A 27,809-nucleotide genomic window follows, 5' to 3' on the forward strand; every position below is an offset into this window, starting at 1 on the left:
CGTTAGTTTTAGAGCCAAAATGAGTAAATTGTCCCTTTTCTGTCTACACACTGTGTCTGCTTGTAAGTACTCCGTAATTGTGCGCTGCCGAACATGCTCCCCTGCTTGTAAAACTATCAATGTCACGACGTGCCCATTAATATATTTTTTGTTTAAAAAGGAGCTGGTACTTTTTAGAGGCGGCATAGTACCGTTTATGATTCATTAGTATCGCGGTACTTTACTAGTTCCGGTATACCGTACAACCCGACATTAGATTACACTGAAGTAATTAATTTTGATTTCACTTGAATAAAATGTATGTTAAACACTGTCGGTATCAAATCCATGTTGGACTTGTAGATGAAGTAAAGTTTTTAAACTTATGGTTTAATGATGTTAACATTATTTGATACGCTAAACTTCAGGATAGTAATGAACAAAAGTGCATTATTCATTGTGTTGCTCAAGGTAACATTATTCATATGGTGCTTGGATACCCGTAATTTGAGCCCTTAACCCCAAATGGACAACATTTTGACCTCGGCATTTCTCTAATCTGAGTTACAGCCCTGAGTGTAATAATATGTCGGATTCTTTTTGGGGACACAAACAGTCTGTTGCCACTGGAAAACTAGGCATGGCTTTTAAATAAATGACAATGTAAATAGGACCCATCTTGATATGATGCCTGCATGTGCATTAATAATGACTTATCGTGTATGTCTGGGCACAGCAGATGATTCATTGAAAGAACCCACAGGGGAGTATTGAGTAAGATCAGAGAGTGGTGGCCCAGACAAAGCCCCAGCTTCGAGATCAATGATTACCCAGTTAGCTCACATCACTACTCAGCCGAGAGTCTTTGGGGGCCGACAGAGTGTCTGTGGCCATGTCTGAATCCAGGATAGGGGGGTGTGCTGTCTGGTATTACTACTATTTCGTGGTCATTTGCTATTCTACTTATTTGCCTCTACATAAAAATACACGGACGTATAATCAAAACGTATGCTGTCCATTATTTAGAATGTGATCGAAAAAATTGTGCGATTTTTGAGGGTATTTCGCTGTTATCGACATGACCTACATTTCTATCAAAACACAAACCAAAAGAAAAACTAATCATTGAGCCTGCATATAATACACCCCTGTCTTTGTTTACCCTCAACCAGAGAGGATCAGAGAGCTAAAGAACCACTCATCCATTTAATTTATATTGTGATGACCTAACCATCCTATCACTTAACCTTTTCAGAGGTTTGCCATAATTCAGATCAGCTGATATTTTTATGGGGAAACACTGGATTTGCTTTTCCATATTAGTCTATTATCTCGGGCCGTTTTCATGATACAATTGTTAACTAGCATTTTATATTTGGCAAAGCACCATATTGAGAGAAATGCAATTAGCAGGAGAGTAATAATCATCAATCACAACAATACAGCCCTATGTTTTGGCACTCGGGGTTAAGTGAGGTCTTAAAGTAGCAATCATGGTAGTGGTCCCTTAACAAGCATATACAGTAGCAACGTGGTTACCCTTGAGACTCATATAGTAGGATGGAATTGATACAAGGCCGCAAGTTCTCCTCTTATAAAGACACATCACATTTATTCAAACAAAATGTTAAACAGGATTAATCAGGAAACTGATAAGACTATTTGAAAAAATATATGGTAACACTTTAGTATGAGGAACATATTGTAAGTAAAAACGACTTAATGAAGAGTTATTCGGACACTAGGGGAACATATCGTAAGTAGCAAAGACTTAATTTAGAGTTATTTGGTTAGTGTTAGGGTTAAGGTTATTTGTATAATAAGGCCATGCAGAATAAGGCATTACTAATTACTTAATAATGAGTAATTAAGAGCCAATATGTTACTGATTTGCATGTTAATAAGCAACTAATTAATGGTATATATATATCTATATATATATCTATATATATATATGCATACTTACATTACACAAATCAATACACTCCGATGGTTTAGCAGGAACGATGCAATTGTTTTTTTTCATTCAGAACCGAAAATCCATCAGTCACAATTCCACTTGAGCAGCCAAGTCCAAACACAAACATCCTCCTTGCCAATATTTCCCTCACTGGGACTTTTGGCGCTTAACGTGAACTACACTTACCCTAAAGCCGGGACCGACAGCATGAGTAAAGGAATCCAGCCAGTCACCATTCAGCATTCAAATAGGAAGAAAAAAAAAAAAAAAAAAAAAAACCTTTGTTTGAGCATCTTTTGAGTGAGCCTCCCAGATCCAACATCCCCAAACTAAGGACTGTGCACACACAAACACATCAATACTCCCTTCGACACACACATGCTCACATAAAAAACACACTTTCTAAACACGAGCGCACACATGTCCTGATAACTCATGCTTTTTTTGGTTGCCCACAGTCACAGGGAAACAATGTCCTCCTCCTCTCCCCTCCCCTCTCCTCCCACGGGCTCGCCTCCTCTCCCTTTCTTCTTTGTTGTGGGAGCCGAGATAGAGGAATTCCTTCCTTGTTAGCGCCGCTGATGGGATGGTGCGCCCAAAACGGACACAATGTATTCCAACGGTTGAGTTGAACTCCCACAGCTCTCTGCCAACAGCAGCTCATACATGGAGGTCAAAGGTGCGTCCGACAACAAGGTGATGTCATCCTCGCAGCCTCGGATGCTGCTCAGGTTGCTCCTGCTGCACCAGGTTGGCCGGTGGGCAAAGAGCCCCCCTTGTACCCTCACTAAGCTTCCCTCTCCCCCTTCTCATTCGACAAAGCCCCTCCCCTGGATTTGAGCAAAGCTTAAAAACTAGGGTGGGTGCATGGGCGGCAAAAAAAAAAAAAAAAAGGAAGATTTTTCTAAAGACACCCCCCTTTGGGCCACCCTCGAAACATTCACATGTTAAGTGACAGCTGCCTCAGCCCCTTTCCCCTTTCTGTGGTGAAGGAGAGAAGTGCAGGCTACAAAAGAAGAGACCCACACCCACTCTGATACCAACCCACGCCTGCAGTCACCCCCAAACCTGCAACCCCCCCCCCCCCCCCCGTCTCCATTCAGAGGCAGTGCAAGAGTCTTTCCCAGCTGCAAGAAAGAGGACTAATCACTGCACAACATCTGAGATTACTTTTCAACCTGTTTCAAAGCCATTGTAACCCTGGCCCATAAACAAAGGAGACAAAATAGACTGGGAGATGAGTGTTTTCTCTGCTTTGAGCTTGGATAAGCATAAAAATGACACCGTACTTTGAAATGATGGCATGTCTTAGTACATGATATCCATCCATCCCTTCCATCCATTTTCTACCGCTTATTCCCTTTCGGGGTCGCTGGCGCCTATCTCAGCTACAATCGGGCGGAAGGCAGGGTACACCCTGGACAGGTCGCCACCTCCTCGCAGGGCCAACACAGATAGACAGACAACATTCACACTCACATTCACACACTAGGGCCAATTTAGTGTTGCCAATCAACCACTTTGGAAGTGGGAGGAAGCCGGAGTACCCGGAGGGAACCCACGCAGTCACAGGGAGAACATGCAAACTCCACACAGAAAGATCCCGAGCCTGGATTTGAACCCAGGACTGCAGGAACTTCGTATTGTGAGGCAGACGCACTAACCTCTCTGCCACCGTGAAGCCCTGTACATTATATATTGGGGTGAAAAAGTATTTAGTCAGCCACCGATGGTGCAAGTTCTCCCACTTAAAATGATGACAGAGGTCTGTAATTTCCATCATAGGTACACTTCAACTGTGAGAGACAGAATGTGAAAAAAAAATCCAGGAACTCACATTGTAAGAATTTTAAATATTTTTTTTGTAAATAATGGTGGAAAATAAATATTTGGTCAACCATTCAAAGCTCTAACTCAGGGGTAGGATACCTATGGCTCGCGAGCCAGATCTGGCTCTTTTGATGACTGCATCTGGCTCTCGGATGAATCTGAGCTGACATTGCTTAACACGATAAATAATGAATAATTCCACTTGTAATCACAGTGTTAAAAATAACGTTCAAAATATAAAATATTGTCATGCATTTTTATGTTCAAGAAGTTGGTAAGAAGTTGTTTATTTATTATTGGTTAGTGTGGGGCTTGCCTTCCAGGGGGTTCTTCAGACCACCAAGCACTGACATGAGAGCCAGTTTCAGGGTTACAATATTGTTTTATTTTTCAATAAGTCTCTCAGTTGCTTTCCAGCAATTGTCTTTTTCTCTTTCGTTCTCGCTCGCGCTCTGGTTCCTAGCCCCAAGCCCGTCTCTCCTCCTGGCTGCTGCTTATAACATAGCGACAGGTGATCAGATAAAAAGGCCCAGGTGGGCCGTCTACGCACCTGTCGCTGAATTCGAGACCTGTCCTGGCAACACCCTGCTTCGCTGCAGGCTAAATGGGAACAGGTGGGTGCCATGGTTGGATATAATGCTCAGTCATTCACAAACACCACTTTGTGAACAACAAAAAAACAAATAACCTACTCAGTGGCCTAGTGAACCTACTCAATGGCTTAGTTGTTGGAGTCTCCGCCCTCAGATCGGTAGGTTGGGAGTTCAAACCCCGGCCGAGTCATACCAAAGACTATAAAAAATGGGACCCATTACCTCCCTGCTTGACACTCAGCATCAAGGGTTGGAATTGGGGGTTGAATCACCATAAATTATTCCTGGGCGCGGCACCGCTGCTGCCCACTGCTCCCCTCACTTCCCATGGGGTGATTAAGGGGATGGGTCGAATGCAGAGGACACATTTCACCACACCTTCTGTGTGTGTGACAATCATTGGTACTTTAACTTTTAAGTTACTTTAAATGCATGAGCAAATTATCCATCAGATCAAGAACAACATTTCTCAACGAAATACTGCAAGGAATTTAGGGATTTCACCACCTAAAGTATGTAATATCATCAAAAGGTTCAGAGAATCTGGAGAAATCACTGCACGTAAGCGGCAAAGCCTGTGACCTTTGATCCCTCAGCGGTACTGCATCAAAAAGCGACATCAGTGTGTAAAGAATATCACCACATAGGCTCAGGAATACTTCAGAAAACCAATGTCAGTAACTACAGTTTGTCGCTACATCTGTAAGCGCAAGTTAAAACTCTAATATGCAAAGTGAAAGCCATTTATCAACAACACCCAGAAACACAGTGGGCTTCGCTGGGTCCAAGCTCATCTACGATAGACTGATGCAAAGTATAAAAGTGTTCTTTGGTGTGACGAGTCCACATTTCAAATTGTTTTTGGAAACTGGCTCTCAACAGTTCACAAATACTCTTAACGAGTGTTGGAACACAAATTGTTTTTTTAAGATTGACATACACTTTTCAAGCATAATACAAGCGAAACATGTCTGCAACTTGCGGACGACCGAGCACACTGTAAACAATAAAGAAACCTTTGGTGGTGTTTCTTTCTTTTACCATAATTGTTGTTTTTTTTGCAATTGTTAATTATAATTAATTAAAACTACAATTTGACAATGATCTCTCAGTGTGTTCTTTAACTGCCATCTTGTGTCTACTAAAAAATAATAATATAATTCACAATCCTTATGAAAGTCAAGGACACATGTTTTTTTAGTGCATTCTTACTCATAAAAAAACGTAAATAAATAAATGCTAACAATAGAGTGCTGCTGTATTGACATTATTTGCTGGTGAGCTACTTTCTCACTTCAGAGCTCTTAAAAGTTAATTCTAGATTATAAATCATGTCTCTCACCTTCCTAGGAAAAGGAAGTCCACATAAACTGAGAAGTTGGTACACTATGACATCCTAGTTATACCCGGTAATGGGGTAAAAGTACCGAAAAGACACTTGGTTGCACCCCCCTTTTTTCTTTTTAAGGATTATGAGTCATCCTACATCCAAACGGGACTATATCAACATCCTAACAGTCGGCGTCCCAGTGACAGCAGACATTGTACAGTAAGTGATGTTTATGTTTGTTGACTCTCATAAAGTCTGCATTTAGTAGTAATTATTGATGTTGTTGAAGGAAATAGCAAATGTTCTGATGCGTTTCTAAAATCAATGTAACACCATATGCTTAAAATGAATAAATTACATAAATATTACACGTTATTATGACTGTACCTGTTACTACATTACATATAAACATGTATATAAAACGTTGAACGATGTGTTTGGTAGTTATTTTAAGCACTTTATAGGAGGAATAGAGCAACTTCAGTGAACTCTTTTGTAAGATTACTTTTTCCAGCATTTACTTACTAGTTAGAGTGCATTAAAACAAAAAATAATGTGTGTGCTTGTCTCACATAAAAATTGTGAAAACTTCAAAAAAGTGCAGTTCCCCTTTAAGTCTTTGTGGTGTAAAACAAGTAAAACATAGTTTTAAAATTGTTTTTGAAATCATGTGCTTTTTCTGGTTTAAGTAACAAAAAGCTCTTAAAACATTAAGAATAATTTCATAAAATCACAAGTTGGTTCAATGTTATTGAAAAGAAAAGCATCAAAACATTGCAACGTTTGCCATAACTTTCTGAAAAAGTTGTTGGGAATTCATGCAAAAGCCTAAACAATCCTGGAGGGACTGACTAAACTCCTCTCCATATATTGGAAGTAGAAATTAGATTTGGATCATGACAATATTCTTCTATACAGTACTATTTACACATTTTCACACGTACTGTAAACAAACAAAGAAGCGCACTCACAAGTGACTCAACGGAAGCTTTTATGCCCCAAATCCTGCCTTTTTCATTCTCTTGCTTGTGTTTCTCCAGCCAGCCAAATAATGGAGCAAATCAACTGATTCCACAAATGCATGCATGCTTGTACCGTACAATCCGCACACCCACACTCTTTCCAATTAACACGACATGCATGATACTCTCTTCTTCCTACCAAATTCACAAGGTTAATGAGTTGACTTAGATTTTGTTAGTCAATGGAATCTCCAGTTTAAAGCACATACAACTACTTTTTCAACTGTGAGGTTTCATAAACTATATTGCATAGAAGTACAAGAGAACCGCATGTATTTTATTCCTAAAACCATTACTTTGGAAACATTGATAAGTCATGTGAATACATACGGTAGGAATGTTAATCTTCCAACACTTCACAATTCGATTCGAGTCTTGGGATGACTTCTTGATTCAAACTGAATATATATATTGAAAATTCTAATAAAACCTATCAAAACAGGTTACAAAATATTTATTGGCTGCTGATATTAGACATATATGCGAGTAAAAGCCTAAAAAATTGCTTTTTAAAAATAAAAAATAAATCTTTTTTTTAATTGATTTTTAAAAATTATTAATTTGTTTTTATCAGAATGAATAATAATCGCAATCCAGACATAATTACATTTGGTTCAGCACCCCTAATCTACAGTTTGTGGTCATAAGTATACAGATTCATCACGGCCTTCAGTGTCTTATTAATATTATATTTTTAATGATTGACATCAATCGTGGCCCGATTAAAAAATGTATATATATATATTTTTGGGATTATTATTTTTATTTTTATATTAAATTATTATTATTTTTTTTAATTAAATCAACATAAAAAACACAATATACACTTACAATTAGTGCACCAACCACAAAAACCTCCCTTTTTCATGACAAAAACGTCCCTTTTTCATGACAAAGAAAAAAGAAAAAAAAGTATTGCGATATTTTTAGGCCATATCGCGATACACCATATGTATCTTGATATTGTGCGTTAGCCTTGAATGAACACTTGATACATATAATCACAGCAGTATGATGATTCTTTTTGTCTACATTAAAACATTATCGTTCATACTGCATTAATATGTACAGACCCATTTTACAATTTGGGGAAGAGAAGGAAATAACAACTACAAAAAAAAAAAAAATCACTATTTTTTCATACGGTGTTGATCTGGAAATGTTTGCCTTTGCATTTTGATGGTGTGGGCGTGTGGCACTGAATGGAGATGTTGACATGCGGAGTAAGCACTCTTCATTCTCTAGCAGCTGACTTTTTAAATGATGCTACATAGTAGTAGTAGTGCTACTTTTTATTGCAGCAGTATGATGATTCTTTTTGTCTACATTAAAACATTATCGTTCATACTGCATAAATATGTACATACCCATTTTAAAATTTGGGGAAGAGAAGGAAATTTCAACTACAAAAAAAAAAATCACTATTTTTTCATACGGTGTTGATCTAGAAATGTTTGCCTCTGCATTTTGATGGTGTGGGCGTGTGGCACTGAATGGAGATGTTGACATGCGGAGTAAGCACTCTTCATTCTCTGGCAGCTGACTTTTTAAATGATGCTACATATTAGTAGTAGTGCTACTTTTTATTGCAATGCTTTTTCCCCACACTTGACAAATTACGGTTCGACATATTCCCATTTGAAGCCAAACCACCGCCAGACGATGGACCCCCTGTTCTTTTTCTTGGGAAATAATTCTTCCTTCATTTGTTACCAGATTCGCACCTTCTTTTTCTCATATTACCACTCGCACGGCTGCGCTAGCATCACAGCTAACGTTACCCATGCTGCTACCTGTCTGCTCCGCGAGGGTATATCGGTATGTGACATATGACGTGACAGTATGTGACGTGTGTAAGAAGGTGCCCCTGCTTGTCTGTGAGAAGGAGAGACAGGAAAGAGCGAGGAGAGCCTGCAGTATAATGCCAGCAGTCAAAAGCAACCGCGTGAGAACGTATACTCGAATATCACGATATAGTCATTTTCTATATCGCACCTGCGATATATCGAGTATATCGATATATGGCCCAGCCCTACTCTCACTACCCCCCACGGTTAAGAAACACTGAATTAGCCAAACATGTGAGGAGTAGAACCTGTACAAAATCCAGCAAAATTTGGTCCAACAGGGATTTTGGAACCTCAAACGCCTCAGTGAAAGGCAGACATTTTTAGAAAAAACAGACTTTCACATGAAGAGTTTGGCTACGAATGGTGTACAAAAACAAAGTTATATTTGGGTCATTGGTGAGTTTATGTATTTAGCGACTAACCCCACAGTTGCAGTGCTGAGGCACCTTGAACCCAGCATTCATTATTAACCTAATTTTGCCAAAAACTTTATTTTTATTTTTTTACAGTAGTTCCATTAAATGCACAAATATTGCATTGTTTAATGAATGATTTTACAGTACTCTCTACTAAACATAAATATCACAAATAAACTCACACACACAATCATAACCTCTGGTGTCAGATAGGGTTGTACGGTATACCGATAATGGTATAGTACCGCAATACTAATGAATCATATTCGGTACTATACACCGCCTCTAAAAAGTACCGGTCCACCACCACCCGACCCAAGAGTCCTAAAATATACTGGTTTAGTTGAGTTATCCTCCATAACCAGCCGTAACGGAGGGGTATGAAATGCTTCCTATCGCAGTAGGGTTGTACGGTATACCAGTACTAGTATAGTAGTGTGGTACTAATCAATCAAAAACGGTACTATACTTTGTTTGAAAAGTACCGGTTCGCCCTTTTATTGTATTTTTTTATGGGCATGAGGGCGCGTGGTCACGTCATGACATTGCTGGTTTTACAAGCAGAGGAGCATGATCGGCAGTGCACAACCACTGAGTACTTACAAGCAGACAGTGTGTAGATAGTGAAAGGGAGAACGGACGCATTTTGGCCCTAAAAACTATAGATAAAAATGAAGCTATAACACTGAAAGCACCTTAAGCACCTTAAGACATGGCTAGCTAGCTAGCGGCTAAAATCCAGCCCTGATCGGCAGTGTTTTAGCTACTTCTAAATCACTAATCCTGGTCTTCATGGTGACAAATAAAGCATATTTCCTACAAGTATCATCCCTGCAGGACGACGAATAGCTAAACATGCTTCACTACACACCGTAGCTCACCAAATGCCATTGGTGGATCCACACCTGACATCCACTGTAAAGATACATCGATATTTTTTAGCATCACAACATTTTTTTTTTACTTGAAAAAAAAAAGTATATTATATTTATAAACTCAGGAAATATGTCCATGGACACCTGAAGACTTTGAATATGACCTATGTATGATCCTGTAACTACTTGGTATCGGATTGATACCTAAACTTCAAAACTAATGTAAAGTATCAAAAACAGAAGAATAAGTGATTATTACATTTCAACAGAAGTGTAGCTAGAACATGTTAAGAGAGAAAGTAAGCAGATATTAACAGTAAATGAACAGGTAGATTAATAGTTAATTGTCTACCACTTGTCCTTAATAATGTTGACAAAATAATAGAATGATAAATGACACAATATCAGACTAATTAAGAGCCTTTGTTTTCTTACTTACTACTAAAAGACAAGTTGTTCTGAATGTTCACTATTTTATTTAAGGACAAACTTGCAATGGGAAACATAAGTTTGATATACCGTAAGTTTTTTGTTAAAATAAAGCCAATAATGCAATTATTTGTGGTCCCCTTTGTCTATAAAAGTACCCAAAAAGTACCGAAACGTATGGAAATACATTGTGGTACCGGTACCAACATATTGGTATCGGGACAACACGAGTGTCAGAGTACAAGGAGTGAGCAAGGTAATGCCAGGTTTTCGAGAAGATGAACTGATCTGACCGGTGTGTACTTCATCATCAGTGTGATAATCTTGTAAAATTGTTTACTATAATGAAGCAGACACAGTTAGGGGGAAGCAATAATACAACTTGAGACAAAGTAGCACCCACTGAGAGCAAATATTTCATTTCAGTTCCCATGCGACTGATGACCCGAGCCAAACAAAACAAAGAATCATTTTCCGCGCTCTGTTTTGCCCTTCCTCCACGATTTAAAACTCCAATGGTCCTCCCAGAACACGATAATTAGTCCTCTTCACCAGATATGAAGAAGGGGGTTCATTCTTTGGGTCGAACCAAAACTATTCATTGCATACAAAAGAGGCCATTCCAAGAAGAGTGAATGAAAGGCTGTGGGACATCCCAAAGGAGTTACCTTGACCCTTTAGGGCTAACTGAACGCTGGAAAGCAAAGTCAAGGTTGAGAACAGGATTTAACCAGTTCAAACCAATTGTCAGTTCTGCGTTTTGATGCTGTATTGCATAATGTAGGGCATTAAAATCTGGAAAGACTACCCTAAGTTCTTTGGAATTAAATACATTTTAAAAGGTAGAGAGAAACCACATAATAATGTTTATGCAACATGTTTACCATCTGTATTCTTTGAGCCAAATGGTCTGTAAGGAAGACACTAGCAGTCCAATGAACAACAAGTAGCAGTCACTAGGAGCATGACAAAAAAAAAGAGGATGATAAAGTATGATCTGTGACACCCATGACGACACCTATTTGCAAGTTGCTATATACCTATTGTGTATTTAGGCTAATGTGGGGCATATGCTGCATGCAAACGAGATCCGAAGACAGGGAGCCTTTATACTAACATTTGTCATGGGCTGGAAAACTGGCTTAAAGGCCTACTGAAATGAGATTGTCTTATTTAAACGGGAATAGCAGGTCCATTCTATGTGTCATACTTGATCATTTCGCGATATTGCCATATTTTTGCTGAAAGGATTTTGTAGAGAACATCGACGATAAAGTTCGCAACATTTGGTCGCTAACAAAAAAGCCTTGCCTGTACCGGAAGTAGCAGACGATGTGCGCGTGACGTCACGGGTTGTAGGGCTCCTCACATCCTCACATTGTTTATAATAATAGCCTCCAGCAGCAAGAGCTATTCCGACCGAGAAAGTGACAATTTCCCCATTAATTTGAGATTCGTGGATGAGGACGTTTAGAGTGAAGTACTAGAAAAAAATAAAAAAATAAAAAGAAAACCAGGCAGCGTTTCAGATGTAATTAGACACATTTACTACGATAATTCTGGAAGATCCCTTACCTGCTTATTGTTTTATTAGTGTTTTAGTGAGATTGTAAAGTCATACCTGAAAGTCGGATGGCTGCGGTGAACGCCAGTGTCTCTCATAGAAGCCGAGGAGCCAAGATCACAGCTGCCTTTTTGAGCTGCAGGATGAGGTCCCATAATCCACTCAAGTCTCCGGTAAGAGCCGACTTAATATTACACTTTTCCCATCCAAAAACTTGCTGGTAGAGAAGAAACATGTTCGCTTGACCGTGTTAAAGCTTCTCAACAAACAAAGAAACACCGGCTGTGTTTCGGTTGCTAAAGGCAGCTGCAATCCACCGCTTTCCACCAACAGCATTATTCTTTGTAGTCTCCATTATTAACAGGACAAATTGCAAAAGATTCAGCGACACAGATGTCCAAATTACTGTGTAATTATGGGATGAAAAGAGACTACTTTTAGCCATGTGTGGTGCTGGGCAAATAAGTCCGCTACAATCCGAGACGTCATCATTCCACGAGGTTTTCAACAAGAAACTCCGCGGGAAATTTAAAATTGTAATTTAGTAAACCAAACCAGCCGTATTGGCATGTGTTGCAATGTTAATATTTCATCATTGATATATAAACTATTAGACTGCGTGGTCGGTAGTAGTGGCTTTCAGTAGGCCTTTAAGGACTAACATAAGAGTTAATATGGTTTAACACGGAGTCGTCGTTGTGACTAATTTATTGAATTGTGCTAATGCTACATTTGAAATAACTGAACCTATTTCACAAACAAGCACTAGTCTGAAATCATTCTGACATGCCGATCATAATATTACTTGGATTATGTTTCCATTGTAAGAATTCCCCCAAAAAATATCACATCCCCATGTTTTTGCAGTGACATCACGCAGCCCAATAAAAAACTAAGCATTCTGCAGATAATGTACATGCAGAAACAACTTTGCTGTGAAATTTTCCACACTGTTTTTTTGTCACTCTGGCTCCAGTCCAGTAGGTGGAGTGCACATACAGGCAGAACGGACAACTTACATGAAAAAAAAACAACAACTCGCAACAACGAATCGGTTATGTATTTTCAATTTAAAAGAGCCTCTGAGAAGTTCGTGGACTCACATCCACGGACGTAGTTTGTCCCTTGCACTTTTTCAAAAGGAAGTTTTCGTCCCTTGCGCTTTTTAACGTCCAAAAATAATGTTCTATTGAACGAAGACAAGTCAAACAGTCGCGGGAAGTGGAAAATGTTTATTCAGTTAGAAGCCTATATCTTTAAACCACCCACAAGCGAACTGATCGGCTTTCTGGGTCGGCTTTCATGCTCGCAGGACAATGGTTGACAGCACTCAGCTGTCAGTTGCCAGATAAGAGCGAGTTGGCCTCCACAAGGAAATATGAATACGGACAATCAGTCAACCAATCAATCAATCAATCAATCAATCAATCAATCAAATAAAGTTTACTTATATAGTCCTTAATCACAAATGTCTCAAAGGGCTGAACATGCCATAACGACATCCTTGACTCCGATCCCGCATTAGGCCAAGAAAAAACTCAACCCAATGGGATACAATGAGAAATCTTGGACCGCAGATGTCGGGACCACAGACCGCAGACTACCCCCCCACCCCAACTCAACTCATGGTAATCATTGCAATCCAGAAAATGGATTGTTTTCTTTGGTTTCGCTTATACTTTATAGTTCAAGGTTATAGTTGATGGTAGAAAGCATCTCACAGTAGGATGTGTCAGTGCAAGTCTTGTGAATAGAAGCAGGTGTGAGCTCCTCTCTTGTGTATTAGACAAGGATATCAGTATTTGGGTCTCAGGGATGTCCTCATTCACGCTGCTACCTAACGAGTCCCTGAGGTCCAGACAGCGCAGCAGACTAATATCATTATCATGACAAAGGTGCGGGGCTGGTGGTGGTCGAAGCATCAAAAGCATAGATTTTACACGCTCTGACTAAAGATCAAAGTAGCCACTTCGCATTTATTATCGTACACTAAAACTCTGACAATCCACCACTGTACATTTAGCTAATGACTTCTTCTTCCTGAAGTTGAACAATTCGTAATTTGACCAACATTCGTGCGCAAAAGTTCAATTTGTTCATTGCGGACTTTTCACATTGAATCGGTGTTTTTCCCCTAACAATGTTAAAAATTTGATCTTTTTCAATAGTGGTCCCCAAACTTTTTGACTGGGGGGTTGCATTGGGTTAACAAAATACTTGGCCAGGGCCCAGGCTACATAGATATATATATATATATTAGGGGTGTGGGAAAAAATCGATTCGAATACGAATCGAATCGTTTACGTTGTGCGATTCAGAATCGATTCCCATTTTTAAAAAAATCGATTTATTTTTAATTTTTATTTATTTATTTATTTTTTTATCAATCCAACAAACCGCTACACAGCAATACCATAACCACGCAATCCAATTCCAAAACCAAACCTGACCCAGCAACACTCAGAACTGCAATAAACAGAGCAATTGAGAGGAGACACAAACACGACACAGAACAAACCAAAAGTAATGAAACAAAAATGAATATTATCAACAACAGTATCAATATTATTTATCATTTCAGCATAGCAGTGATTAAAAATCCCTCATTGGCATTATCATTTGACATTTATAAAAATAATAAAAAAGAACAATAATGTCACAGTGGCTTACACTTGCATCGCATCTCATAAGCTTGACAACACACTGTGTCCAATGTTTTCACAAAGATAAAATAAGTCAAATTTTTGGTCCATATAATAGTTAAAACAAATGTACATTATTGCAATAAGTTGATAAAACATTGTCCTTTACAATTAGAAAAGCTTTTAAAAAAAAAAAAATCTACTACTCTGCTGGCATGTCAGCGGACTGGGGTAGATGCTGCTAAAATCCTATGTATTGAATCGTTTTGAATCGGAAAAATATCGTTTTTGAATCGAATAAAAAAAATCAATATATTATCGAATCGTGACCCCAAGAATCGATATTGAAACGAATAGTGGGACACCCAAAGATTCACAGCCCTAATATATATATATATATATATATATATATATATATATATATTTGTATATATATATATATATATATATATATATATATATATCTCCATCCATTTTCTACCGTTTATTCCCTTTGGGGTCGCGGGGGGCCCTGGTGCCTATCTCAGCTACAATCGGGCGGAAAGCGGAGTACACTATATGTATATATATATATATATATATATATATATATATATATATATATATATATGTCAATATATATATATATATATGTCTATATATATATATATATATATATATATATGTCAATACACCTCGTCATCGTCTTAGTCCACGTAAATTATTTTTCATTTAGTTATTGTCTCGTTTTAATCAGAAAAAAAAGATCGTTGACGATAACTATGACAAAAAATTTTTGGCTCTCAGATAAATTTTAGCTGACATTGCTTAACACGATAAGTAATGAATGATTCCGCTGGTAATCACAGGGTTAAAAATAACGTTCAAAATTAAAAACATTCTCATGCGTTTTATTCCATCAATCCAAGAAGTCGCATTAATGGTAAGAATATTTCATTTATTATTTGTTAGTTTTAGAATAACAATGTTATTAAAAAGAATAAGAGACTTATTATACTCTAAAAATGTTGGTCTAACTTAAAAATGCGCACATTTAGTTGTATTCAGTGTTAAAAAATATTGGTAACACTTTAGTATGGGGAACATATTCTAAGTAACAAAGATTTAATTAAGCGTTATTTGGACACTAGGGGACCATATAAGATTTAGGGTTACTAATAAGCAATAATTCTGAGGTTATAAGGGAAGACTCTTAGTTAATGGCTTACTGCTTGTAAAATAAGGCCAAGCAGAAAAAGGCATTAATAAGTACTTAAAAATTACTAATTAAGAGCCAATTTGTTACAAATTTGCATGTTAATAAGCAACTAATTAATGGTGAATATGTTCCCCATATCAAAGTATTACCAAAATATAATATGGCTCTAACGGAAATACGTTTTTTAAATATTGTGAATTGTGATTGTGAATTATATTTATATAGCGCTTTTCTCTAGTGACTCAAAGCGCTTTACATAGTGAAACCCAATATCTACGTTACATTTAAACCAGTGTGGGTGGCACTGGGAGCAGGTGGGTAAAGTGTCTTGCCCAAGGACACAACGGTAGTGACTAGGATGGGGGAAGCGGGAATCGAACCTGCAACCCTCAAGTTGCTGGCACGGCCATTCTACCAACCGAGCTATATATATTTGGCTTTCATGGCTCTCTCAGCCAAAAAGGTGCCCGACCCCGGCAGTATCTCATAGCAATAAAATTTGCATCAAGCTCGCCAAGTTTGGAAAAGTGAAGCATTAGTTCGAATGTTTTCTATCAGGCAAACATGGTTTGTTGGCATCGGACAAAGTAACATTACTTCAAGGCAGTTCGGCTGAGTTCGCTGTGAGCGCTGCTTGAGTGATTATTTCCTCGCCAAGTGTTTAATCGGTGTTTAGTCTGCAACCAGACGTGACGTCACGAGATATTGTACCATTTTTTGACTTTACGTGAATCGATATCGGTCGGTGCCTATAAAAGTACCAACGTTGGTACCCACCCCGATTGAAATGTCAAAGTGAGTCTGAGCAGATTGGACTTTGTGTGACCTCAGAGGTTCCACAACACATCTCTGAGCCTTTTGTCTCCTTCTAAAGCATGCAGCCCAATTCTGCAAAGCCAATATATTTTGTCTTATGTTGTGTTGCATTTCATGTGACTCAGTAAATTGGCTGGATAAAACATTGCTCAATGTCCATGTGACAGTCGTGATCAAGACAACAATCTGGTCTCAGGACCTTCCCCCTTTTCTTTTTGCTACGCCTTTGCCTCGTCATGCCCTCAGAGTTGAATGTCCTTTCACTCTGCTCATTCATGTGTGCAGAGGGCCTCCGCTGCCAACCACTCGGCCCGCCGGACCAAGCACAAAAAGCCAGATTCCCCTGTGGTGTGCAGAACAAGGGGGTCCGAACTTGTTACGCCAAGAGACGCAAAGTCAAAGTATTCAAAAAAATTCAAAATAAATAAATAATGAAAACAGACATTGCATATGATTAAAGGACTGAGTGTCTGCATTGTTCACAATGTGTACAATTAATAGTCAAATTAGGGTGTCCAAATTGCAGCAACTATCTTTTTGTCAAGAAATTGTAAAAATAAAAAAAACTTAAATAGGAAAAAGACCTAACGTAATGGGAAAAACTGAACAATATGTCACTTATAACACAAAGCTGACACCAAATTCCATCCATCCATTTTCTACCGCTTATTCCCTTTCGGGGTCGCGGGGGGCGCTGGCGCCTATCTCAGCTACAATCGGGCGGAAAGCAGGGTACACCCTGGACAAGTCGCCACCTTATCGCAGGGCCAACACAAATAGACAGACAACATTCACACTCACATTCACACACTAGGGCCAGTTTAGTGTTGCCAATCAACCTATCCCCAGGTGCATGTCTTTTGGAAGTGGGAGGAAGCCGGAGTACCCGGGGGGAACCCACGCATTCACGGGGAGAACATGCAAACTCCACACAGAAAGATCCCGAGCCTGGATTTGAACCCAGGACTGCAGGAACTTCGTATTTTGAGGCAGACGCACTAACCCCTCTGCCACCGTGAAGCCCACCTGACACCAAATTATAATACATAATGTCTGTTTATGACATCTAAAAATACATATCAAAACAACCCTTAACTTTTCCAAAGTATAACATTTTCATTTTTTTTTCTATTACAAAATGTTTTTTCAATATTATATTAATTTTTTTCCTGACAACGTGTCATTCGAGCTGCGAGCCAAAAATGCACCCTGGGCTGCCCTTTAGACACCCCTGGTATAGAAGACACCCTGCAGGACTTGAAAGAAGCTCTGTAGCCGGCCTCGTCTGTCTTAGTTAAAATAATATTTACTGTAAAATAATCCTTATTCTTTGCATTAAAGCTGCAGCTATCGATTATTCTATTAATTGAGTGTGGAGAGACGGAGCCGACAAGCAGGCTAGGACAAACAGCGGTCCTGCCCAAGATGGCGGCCAGGAGGTGGAGCATGCAGCCGAGCGGAGAGGCGGGGCACGCCTGGAGCGACACTGCAGCCATCAGAGTCAGGTGCGTGAACGACACCCCTGCTCTCAATCCCTGCATCTTCTGCTGCGGCATAAAAGGGGAGAATGAGGAGCAATTGTGGCAGAAGTTGGAGAGGAAACACCCGGCGACGAAGACGACGAGAACGACCCAGAGGAAGATGAGCCCCCGCGGAAGACGCAGCCACCGGCCACCAAAAGGCACGCCGAGACCAGCCGGAAAAGAGGTCGTGCTAGAAATTGGCGCGACCGACTGGAACCAAAACATGTTTATTAACAATAAACAAGAGTCAAACTTGTTACAATGCGTCTTGCATCGATGGTCACTGCAACCCACACAATGACGGCTGGAGACCTGTCACATTGAGAAATCTAAACTAATCCACACGCAGCATGTGCATGCCACCCACATGGCAACCGTGCCACCCACATGGCGACCAAGCTACAAAATGAGTCAAAGAAAACGTTTAAGCATTCGGATTCTGGTTCTCATTCTGATATGAATATGAAATCTAGTTCAGGCCAGGTAGGGAAGTGCAATTTTGTATTCACTATCTAATATTTTCCCTTTTTTATTCTACCTATTTTTTTCCATTTTAATACATAACCTATATACAATATGTTCTTACCTTATTGTGTATTTTTTTATGTATTCTTAAAATGCGGTGGTGCTACAAAGTGTTTTTTTTAGGTAAGGTAACATTCAAAATAGTACAGGAATATGACACCATTGTTTAAAATTAAAACAAAAATAAAACTTTAGTCAACAGTTAAAAATATTTCACACCGATATTGTGGGTATACATTGATATTATTCGGATACACAATTTATTTTATAAGTGATACTAATGATAGTCTGCGATGAGTTGACGACTTGTCCAGGGTGTACCCCGCCTTCCACCCGAATGCAGCTGAGATAGGCTCCAGCACCCTCTGTGACCCCACAAGGAACACGCGGTAGAAAATGGATGGATGGATGAATAATAATGATAGTTTCCTGACAAAAACAAAAGAAAACAAAAGTTTATTTAAAAAAATAAAAAATTATATATATATGGCTTTTTGAAAAGAATGGCTTATCAATAGAGATGTCCGATAATATCGGACTGACGATATTATCTTCCGATAAATGCTTTAAAATGTAATATCGGAAATTATCGGTATCGGGTTCAAAATTATCGGTATTGTTTTCAAAGAGTAAAATTGTTTACTTTTATAACGCCGCTGTGTACACAGCGCCAGTAAACTTTAAATGCACTGCCTTTGCGTGCCAGCCCAAACACATAATATCTACTGCTTTTCACACACACAAGGGAATGCAATGCATACTTGGTCAACAGCCATACAGGTCACACTGAGGGTGGCTGTATAAAAAAACTTCAACACTGTTACAAATATGCGCTACACTGTGAACCCACACCAAATAAGAATGATAAACACATTTCGGGAGAACATCCGCACCGTAACACAACATAAACACAACAGAACAAATACCCAGAACCCTTGCAGCACTAACTCTTCCGGGAGGCTACAATATACACCCCCCGCTACCCCTCCCAGCCCAACCTCCTCGTGCTCTCTCTGGGAGAGCATGTCCAAAAGCCAAGCTGCTGTTTTGAGGCATGTTTAAAAAAATAATGCACTTTGTGGCATTTTTTTCCATAACTTGAGTTGATTTATTTTGGAAAACCTTGCTACATTGTTTAATGCATCCAGCGGGGCATCACAACAAAATTAGGCATAATAATGAGTTAATTCCACGACTGTATATATCGGTATTGGTTGATATCAGAATCCGTAATTAAGAGTTGGACAATATCGGATTATCGGATATGGGCTAAAAAGCCATTATCGGACATCTCTACTTATCAAGTTCCTTAAAAGAGCAATAATTCTCATCTTTAGTAAAATGTAATACGGTGCTAAAGTTGAAAAAAAGCAACTTGAAGTCAATCAATCATTTATAAGTTTACTTATATAGCCCTAATCACAAAAGTAAACACAAACTACTTTATTGTCACTCTCTTCGCCAAAGTAAAAAGATTAGCTTCGTTGATAAATGGGATGATAGTAAAAAAAAATAAAAAATTGGAAGATAAAAACTGACCATGGAGTTAAAAGGTGGCAGCTTCATCTCCATGCACATCAGCCATTGCCTCAGCGCCCGAATTTGACCTCTGAACTCACAATGCCAGTGACTTAAATCCTCCACGTCTCTCCTTGAATCAAAGATAAATACATGGTATGTTGCACAGGTTAAACACATGTTGCATCAATTATACATAACAATAAAAAGATCATATTTGCTAATTCCAAAACACTTGAATACATTTCTCCTCCATCAGATTGTTTCTTCAGTCCCTCCAGGATTTGGCGTTCATGCCAATTGAACCAATGCCTGCGAATAATGAGCTGTCTTGCAATGTGTCCAATGCCCGCAACTTCCCCACACATTTTGGCCAAATAGTGTAAATAGGGATGGGAATTGATACGATTTTTACAATTACGATACGATTTTTACAATTACGATACGATTTTTACAATTACGATTCTACTTTTAATTCTGCTTCATGATTCGGTTTTTTAATGGTTCTCTTACAGGTTCTTATTTGGGGGAAAAAAGAGAACAGAAAGGTAGAATAGCATCATTTGTGTTTAGTTTACAGCAGGGTTGTCAAACTCATTTTAGCTCAGGGGCCGCATTGAGGAAAATTTATCCTCACGTGGGCCGGACTGGTAAAATCATGGCACAATAATTAAAAAAAAAAAGTCAACTTTTTTGTTTTCTTTGGCCAAAAATAGAACAAGCACATTCTGAAAATGTACACATTACAAATAACCCTCTTGGCAAAACACTCCAAGTTAGTTGAAAATCCGATTAAAAAAAATTGATGCAGTTTTAAAAACACTATGAAGAACACAATACAGTTTTTACAAAGCCATTCAACTTTAAGCACTTCCTGGTTATGATTCTCATGTTCGCAGTTGATTAAAGACGACGACCGAGTGTTTGCTCAAACCGCCACTTTGATAAGATTCACACATGCCACAACACATCATTAAAATGTTATAATATAAACAAAACAATTATCAAAATGACACCATAGCCAAAATCAAGGTAACATACTTACACACATAACATATATGAATATAATAGATTTTAGCATAAAATAAAATGGAAAAAACACAATAAATCTAGAAACACACATTTTTACAATGGAGTTCAGGGTGCGCATTGTGTATTCAACCAATTACAAACTCTGCATGTAATTCTTGACGGTCAAGGTTGACTTAAGTATTTGAATCTTACTGTCTTGTTATTTTATCCGTTGAGTGGATAATTTACAATTAAAGAAGGTATTACACTGCCGCCAGCCACAACAGGAGTAGCTGATTGTTTGCATCAGCGCAGATTGGAGTAGCGGCAGCCAATCCAGAGGGCGCTTGAAGTCAGGTAACACGTCATATTCAAAAAGTGTCATCTGAGACGTCGGTTACACCTGAATTGTTATTGCGACATCCAGTGGACACATTTAGAACAGCAGTATCTTTCATTCAAGAAATTCAGCTCATTTTTATATTCAGCAAACTGATCTTGGCCTGATACGGATCAGATTACTCAGGAATGTAACATTTATATTAACATTGAAGTAGCGCTGTTGCAATTGTTTCCTGTAAAATGCGCAGACATATTGCTTTCTGACGCCACTATGCGCGTTAGGTAATGACGTCATTGCCAACCACTGGCATCGATAAGGGAATGGCTTGAAAAATTGGCAAGCGATCACAAGGAATTGATACATCGGAAACTGGTTTTTGATTCCCATCCTGAAGTGTAACACAACTTTTTGCGTGTAGACGAAACAGAAAACAAAGATGTGTAAGAATATACCCGCTCTTTGTTACTCAAACGCCACAATTTTCACCCTTCCGCATAGCTTATGCTGCGTTCCATTTACCACGGACGTTAGAAGTCTGAGCTGGGAATGTAAGCGTTCCAGTAACGATGTGGGAAATCAAGATGGTCACATCAAAGCAAGCTATTTTTTTTGCTTGCCTTGTCTGAGTATAACCAACTTGTGGGTAAAAGGGACTCTTTCTGCAACCTTCTAACACGGTGGAACGAGAGGAAACACAGACGCTATTGAATGATTATTGACACTGTGCAATGCTTACGCAATTGAGCCTGCAATAAAAACCATTACAAAACTATCAAGATTTTACCCCTCATCGTAGCATTTCGTCCTTGACGGAAAAAGATAGAACTCCTGTGTGTACTACAACTAGCTCTGAAAGGTCGCTCTAATTCAATCCACTTACACATACAGTGGGGCAAAAAAGTATTTAGTGAGCTACCGATTGTGCAAGTTCTCCTACTTAAAATGATGACAGAGGTCTGTAATTTTCATCATAGGTACACTTCAACTGTGAGAGACAGAATGTGAAAAAAAAATCCAGGAATTCACATTGTAGGAATTTTTAAGAATTTATTTGTAAATTATGGTGGAAAATGAGTATTTGGTCAACCATTCAAAGCTCTCACTGATGGAAGGAGGTTTTGGATCAAAATTGCACGATACAAGGCCCCATTCATTCTTTCCTTAAAGGGGAACATTATCACAATTTCAAAAGGGTTAAAAATAATAAAAATCAGTTCCCAGTGGCTTGTTTTATTTTTCGAAGTTTTTTTCAAAATTATACACCTCCCGGAATATCCCTAAAAAAAGCTTTAAAGTGCCTGACTTTCGCTACCCGTAAACCCACCGTCCATTTCCCTGTGACGTCATACAGGGCTGCCAATACAAACAACATGGCGGTTACCACAGCAAGATATAGCGATATTAGCTCGGATTCAGACTCGGATTTCAGCGGCTTAAGCGATTCAACAGATTACACATGTATTGAAACAGATGGTCAGAGTATGGAGGCAGATAGCGAAAACGAAATTGAAGAAGAAATTGAAGCTATTGAGCGAATAGCTATTGACGCTATTCGGCCATAGCATGGGTGTACCTAATGAAGTGGCTCACTGGAGCAACTTAAATCTGTCGATTGGTAAGTGTTTGTTTCGCATTAAATGTGGGTATCTAGTTTCAAATGTACATACAGCTAGCGTAAATAGCATGTTAGTATCGATTAGCGGAGCATGTTAGCATCGATTAGCTGGCAGTCATGCCTTGACCAAATATGTCTGATTAGCACATAAGTCAACAAAATCAACAAAACTCACCTTTGTGATTTCGTTGACTTAATCGTTGCAAATGTATCTGCAGGTTATCCATACATCTCTGTGCCATGTTTGTCTTAGCATCGCCGTTAAAATGTGCAGACACTCTGGCAAATTCAATGGGGGTCTGGCGGCAGATTTCTTGCCAGTGGTGCAACTTGAATCCCTCCCTGTTAGTGTTGTTACACCCTCCGACAACACACCGACGAGGCATGATGTCTCCCAGGTTCCAGAAAATAGTCGAAAAAACGGAAAATAACAGAGCTGAGACCCGGTGTTTCTAATGTGAAAATGAAAATGGCGGGTGTATTACCTCGGTGACGTCACGTTCTGACGTCATCGCTAAAATACAGATAAACAGAAAGGCGTTTAATTTGCCCAAATTCACCCATTTAGAGTTCGGAAATCGGTTAAAAAAATACATGGTCTTTTTCCTGCAACATCAAGGTATATATTGACGCCTGCATAGGTTTGGTGATAATGTTCCCCTTTAACACGGATCAATCGTCCTGTCCCCTCAGCAGAAAAACAGCCCCAAAGCATGATGTTTCCACCCCCATGCTTCACAGTAGGTATGGTGTTCTTGGAATGCAACTCAGTATTCTTCTTCCTCCAAACACGAAGAGTTGAGTTTATACCAAAAAGTCATATTTTGGTTTCATCTGACCACATGACATTCTCCCAATCCTCTGCTGTATCACCCATGTATCCATTTTGGTATAAACTCAACTCGTCGTGTTTGGAGGGAGAAGAATACTGAGTTCCATCCCAAGAGCACCATACCTACTGTGAAGCATGGGGGTGGAAACATCATGCTTTGGGGCTGTTTTTCTGCTAAGGGGACAGGACGATTGATCCGTGTTAAGGAAAGAATGAATGGGGCCATGTATCGTGAGATTTTGAGCCAAAACCTCCTTCCATCAGTGAGAGCTTTGAATGGTTGACCAAATAATTATTTTCCACCATAATTTACAAATAAATTATTTAAAATTCCTACAATGTGAATTCCTGGATTTTTTTTTCACATTCTGTCTCTCACAGTTGAAGTGTACCTATGATGAAAATTACAGACCTCTGTCATCATTTTAAGTGGGAGAACTTGCACAATCGGTGGCTGACTAAGTAATTTTTTGCCCCACTGTATGTCATTTCAGTCTCAGCCCTCAAATCTAACCTAGTCAGTAACAAGAGCCAAGATTCATTAGAGGCAAGCTATCAAAAACAGCAGAGTTTGTGGTTTGACTCGGCCTTGCGAGATAGGTTTCTCAGCCGAGTCGACCTCAATTGGAAGTAGGACAGATCTAAACCAAAGGGTAGCTAGAACTAGGCGAATTGCCTCGCTATCCGGCTGAGTAGAGCCTACGTCGGTGGAGCAACCTGGTAAGACCGACCGCGCCGAGAGGACGGGATCCTGTGGACGGAAAGCTAGATCTGACTCGCAAGTTCTAGGAAGAACTTGTGGGTTACCACCGGAATCTAACACGACTTAGACGTATATACCACATGAAATAAAGGTAGTTTACACTACAGTGAAGTTACCTTATAAAAATGTCTAACAATACATCGTATATGGTTGATTTACTCTGGCAAAAGCTATTTAGAAGTGCTAATAACGGATACTATTGAAACAGACATCATTGTTCACATTCAGAACAGCCATCTTTGAAACAAACTCAGGGGTAGTGAGAGAGTTCCGACTTTCCGAGTTGGAGATCTGACATCGAGGGGCGTTCTAGTAGAAATTCCGACGACAATGCTGACCTAGCAAAGAGGCAACATTTACACGACCGAGTTGTTGAAGTGTGACGATCATCTCTCAATGTCTGGTTTACCAACACAAATGTTGTAATCTGTAACAGTAATTTGGCATTAGCTCTTTGATGTGATGTTACTGCCATCTAGTGGCTACTATTAGGTCTGCCTGGTGTAAAATGAGTAAAACATTGATTAGTTTTTCATTTTTTCTTTAAAACCTGTGCTTTTCAAGGTTATGTTTACTAGGAGCACTTAACAATATTAACACATTCATAAAATCAAGACAATTCCGGGTTATTGAAAGAAACTTACAACTTTTCTGACAAAGCTGCTGCGAATTTAGCCATTTTAGGTCGCAATAGTTTAAAAGAAATGCCCGCAAACTCCTAGAGGGACTCTTTCTTGGCTCTATTTTTTTTTGCTGAGTGCAATTGATCAACAGGTTTATTAGCATGCATTGTCATTCCTCAGGTTATTTGCATTGATTGTTTATGATTGCAGAATATAAGACAAAGTATATGGCACATAATTACAAAGGCCAAATTGTGCCAAGTACAGTAGGAAGGTGATTCACATAGCCCCATTTGTCGCGGTTTACCTGACACATGAAACGTGACAAATTGTGCCGCTGCATGGCTGTAATGTTGAATATCTTAAAATGTGTTTGGTGTTAATTCCATTTTCGACCACAGCATCCAAATGCTGAATTATGGAATGAAAGGTTTTAGTTATATTGTATTTGTTATTAAATGTATTATTGTTATTTTCATGGACTACATTTTTGTTTGATAGTCATGTGTTCAACAAATCTGTGAAAAATATTCATAAATATTTTTGCTCTAAGCATACCAGTATTGTTGATTCTGTGAGGTAGGTGTTGTTGATTCAAACAAATCACCACCGATATCCTGCAAGAACACACAAGATGTCCATGTAGCACATTTACATGTCAGTGTTTAGATAACTGGTCGTATATTCTGTCCTCTATACACTTACCTCACAGCTTCCAGACGCTAAAGAGGGACGTTCTGAGACGGAACGAGTCCAACTTGAGCAGTCAAGGGAGTCTTGTGAAGAACTGAAGGAGAGAAATGCTGGGTTGTCCTTGCTCGAAGTTCTCTCTATTGGACTTGTTGACTAATGTTGGCACACAGATCAAAATACGCATGGATGCAAATTCTCAGGACAACATTCATCAAGTATATGTATTACAGTATTGATGAGACACAATACAGGAGTGTTTTACAGCAAGTTTTAGTTCATAGAAACGCTCCCAGTATTCAGGACTATGATCATTAGAATATCAGAAAAGCAACTAGGCCAGGGGTGTCAAACTCATTTTAGATGGGGGGCCACATGGAGAAAAATCTACTCCCAAATGAGCCGGACAGGTAAAATCACGGTACGATAACTTAAAAATAAAGACAACTTCAGATTGTTTTCTTTGTTTAAAAATAGAACAAAATGTACAAATCATGTAGTGTTTTTTTTTTTTTAACACTTATGTGTTGCGGTTAATAGTATTCTATCAATTATTTGTCGTTATTTATATTGTCAAGCTTGCCACTGACAGTTTTAATTTTTCCTCTGTGTGTGTTTAGTATTTGCTGTTTTTAGTTCCTCTCAGCGCTCTTATTTTGTCTGTTTGCTGTTTTTTTTGCCTGTGCGCAGTTTTCCCCTCAGCTGCGGCTGATTGGCACCTGGCCACACCTGGTGTCAATCAGCCCAATCCTATTTTACCTGCTTTGTTCCTCCAGTCAGTGCTGGATTATTGCCATGTCGATGTCGCTCTTGTCATTGCTACCTGTCGTGTCGTGTTTTGTCAATGCAGCGTTGCAGTAAGCTTTATTTGATTGTGTTTTTTAGCTTACTGCCTTTTGTTCCCTGCTTCCAAGTTGGTTTTCATATTTCATGTACGACTTCTGTTTCCTGCTCGAGACCTGATAGCTTCCACGCTAGGCCTTTTTGTATTTGCTAGCTCCCATGCTAAGCTCCGTTTATTTTCCAGTTCCCATGCTAGCTCTTTTTGTTTGTTATCCGCCCACGTGCGCGCTTTTTGTTTGTACCCTTTGTTTGTTTTTGTCTTAGTGTTTTAAATTAAATCATGTTTTCCTGCAAAATGCCTCCCTCCTCCTCTGCATCTTGGGGTTCGTCACAAACTAACTCTGACATATATTTTCAGAATAAATTATGTGACAATGTTCATCGGTCAACTCTTTGGTGTTAAATTACAATCTATCAAAAAAAATTAATAAATCAAAATCAAATTACAGTATGTTATTTATGTAGTTTGAAAATTTTCCTCGACATCATGTGGTTTATTTTGTACATATGTAGCATCATCTACAAAGAATTGCTATAGCGACATCCAGTGGACACATTTAAAACAGCTGTTTATTTCACTCCAAAATTTCTGGTTAATTTTTATACTTAGCAAACTCATCCCGCGGGCCGGATAAAACCTGTTCGCGGGCCGTATGTTTGACACCCCTGAACTAAGTGTTTTTTTTAGGGGTGTCCCAGAACAGTTTTTTTCACTTCTGATATGATTCCAATATTGAAACCTTGACAATTAAAATATATCGATATCAGCACGAAATATACTTATAGAGCTGTTATTCTATTATTACGTTGTGTGGAATTAAGGAAAAGGTTTGATAAAGTGACATTACCCAAACATAGAATTTTTTTTTTTGTTTAAAGTGGAGTGGTAATAGTTATTTTGTCGACAACTAATGACAACAATAATTGATTAACTCCTGACCAGAAAATTGAATGTGTGCGGACACGTTTGTTACTGTATTTCTGCTTCGGATACTTTGTATCTGTAGGTAATATGCAAC

The 27,809-nt window shown here is 38.9% G+C and overlaps 1 protein-coding gene and 1 long non-coding RNA gene across 3 annotated transcripts in view; both read right to left on the minus strand.

The window, feature by feature from the left end:
• The window catches only part of macf1b (microtubule actin crosslinking factor 1b), a 47,166-nt gene extending 44,562 nt beyond the window's left edge, over positions 1-2,604 (minus strand). The window contains exon 1 of one of the 2 annotated variants that reach the window (XM_061916393.1): positions 2,126-2,604. The gene's annotated coding sequence lies outside the window, so the exon portion shown is untranslated. Of the gene's footprint in view, positions 1-1,945 lie in introns of both variants that reach the window. The other variant, XM_061916392.1, reaches the window with a different exon arrangement.
• Positions 2,605-20,057: 17,453 nt separating this feature from the next.
• LOC133562313 (uncharacterized) lies at positions 20,058-26,144 on the minus strand. Its single transcript, XR_009808880.1, has 3 exons — positions 25,963-26,144; positions 25,816-25,874; positions 20,058-20,203 (listed from the first exon to the last, which is right to left on the minus strand). It is a non-coding gene; the product is annotated as an uncharacterized LOC133562313 (long non-coding RNA).
• Positions 26,145-27,809: the final 1,665 nt, after the last annotated feature.

The sequence above is a fragment of the Nerophis ophidion genome, linkage group LG11, assembly GCF_033978795.1.
Source record: "Nerophis ophidion isolate RoL-2023_Sa linkage group LG11, RoL_Noph_v1.0, whole genome shotgun sequence".
Lineage (NCBI taxonomy): Eukaryota > Metazoa > Chordata > Actinopteri > Syngnathiformes > Syngnathidae > Nerophis > Nerophis ophidion.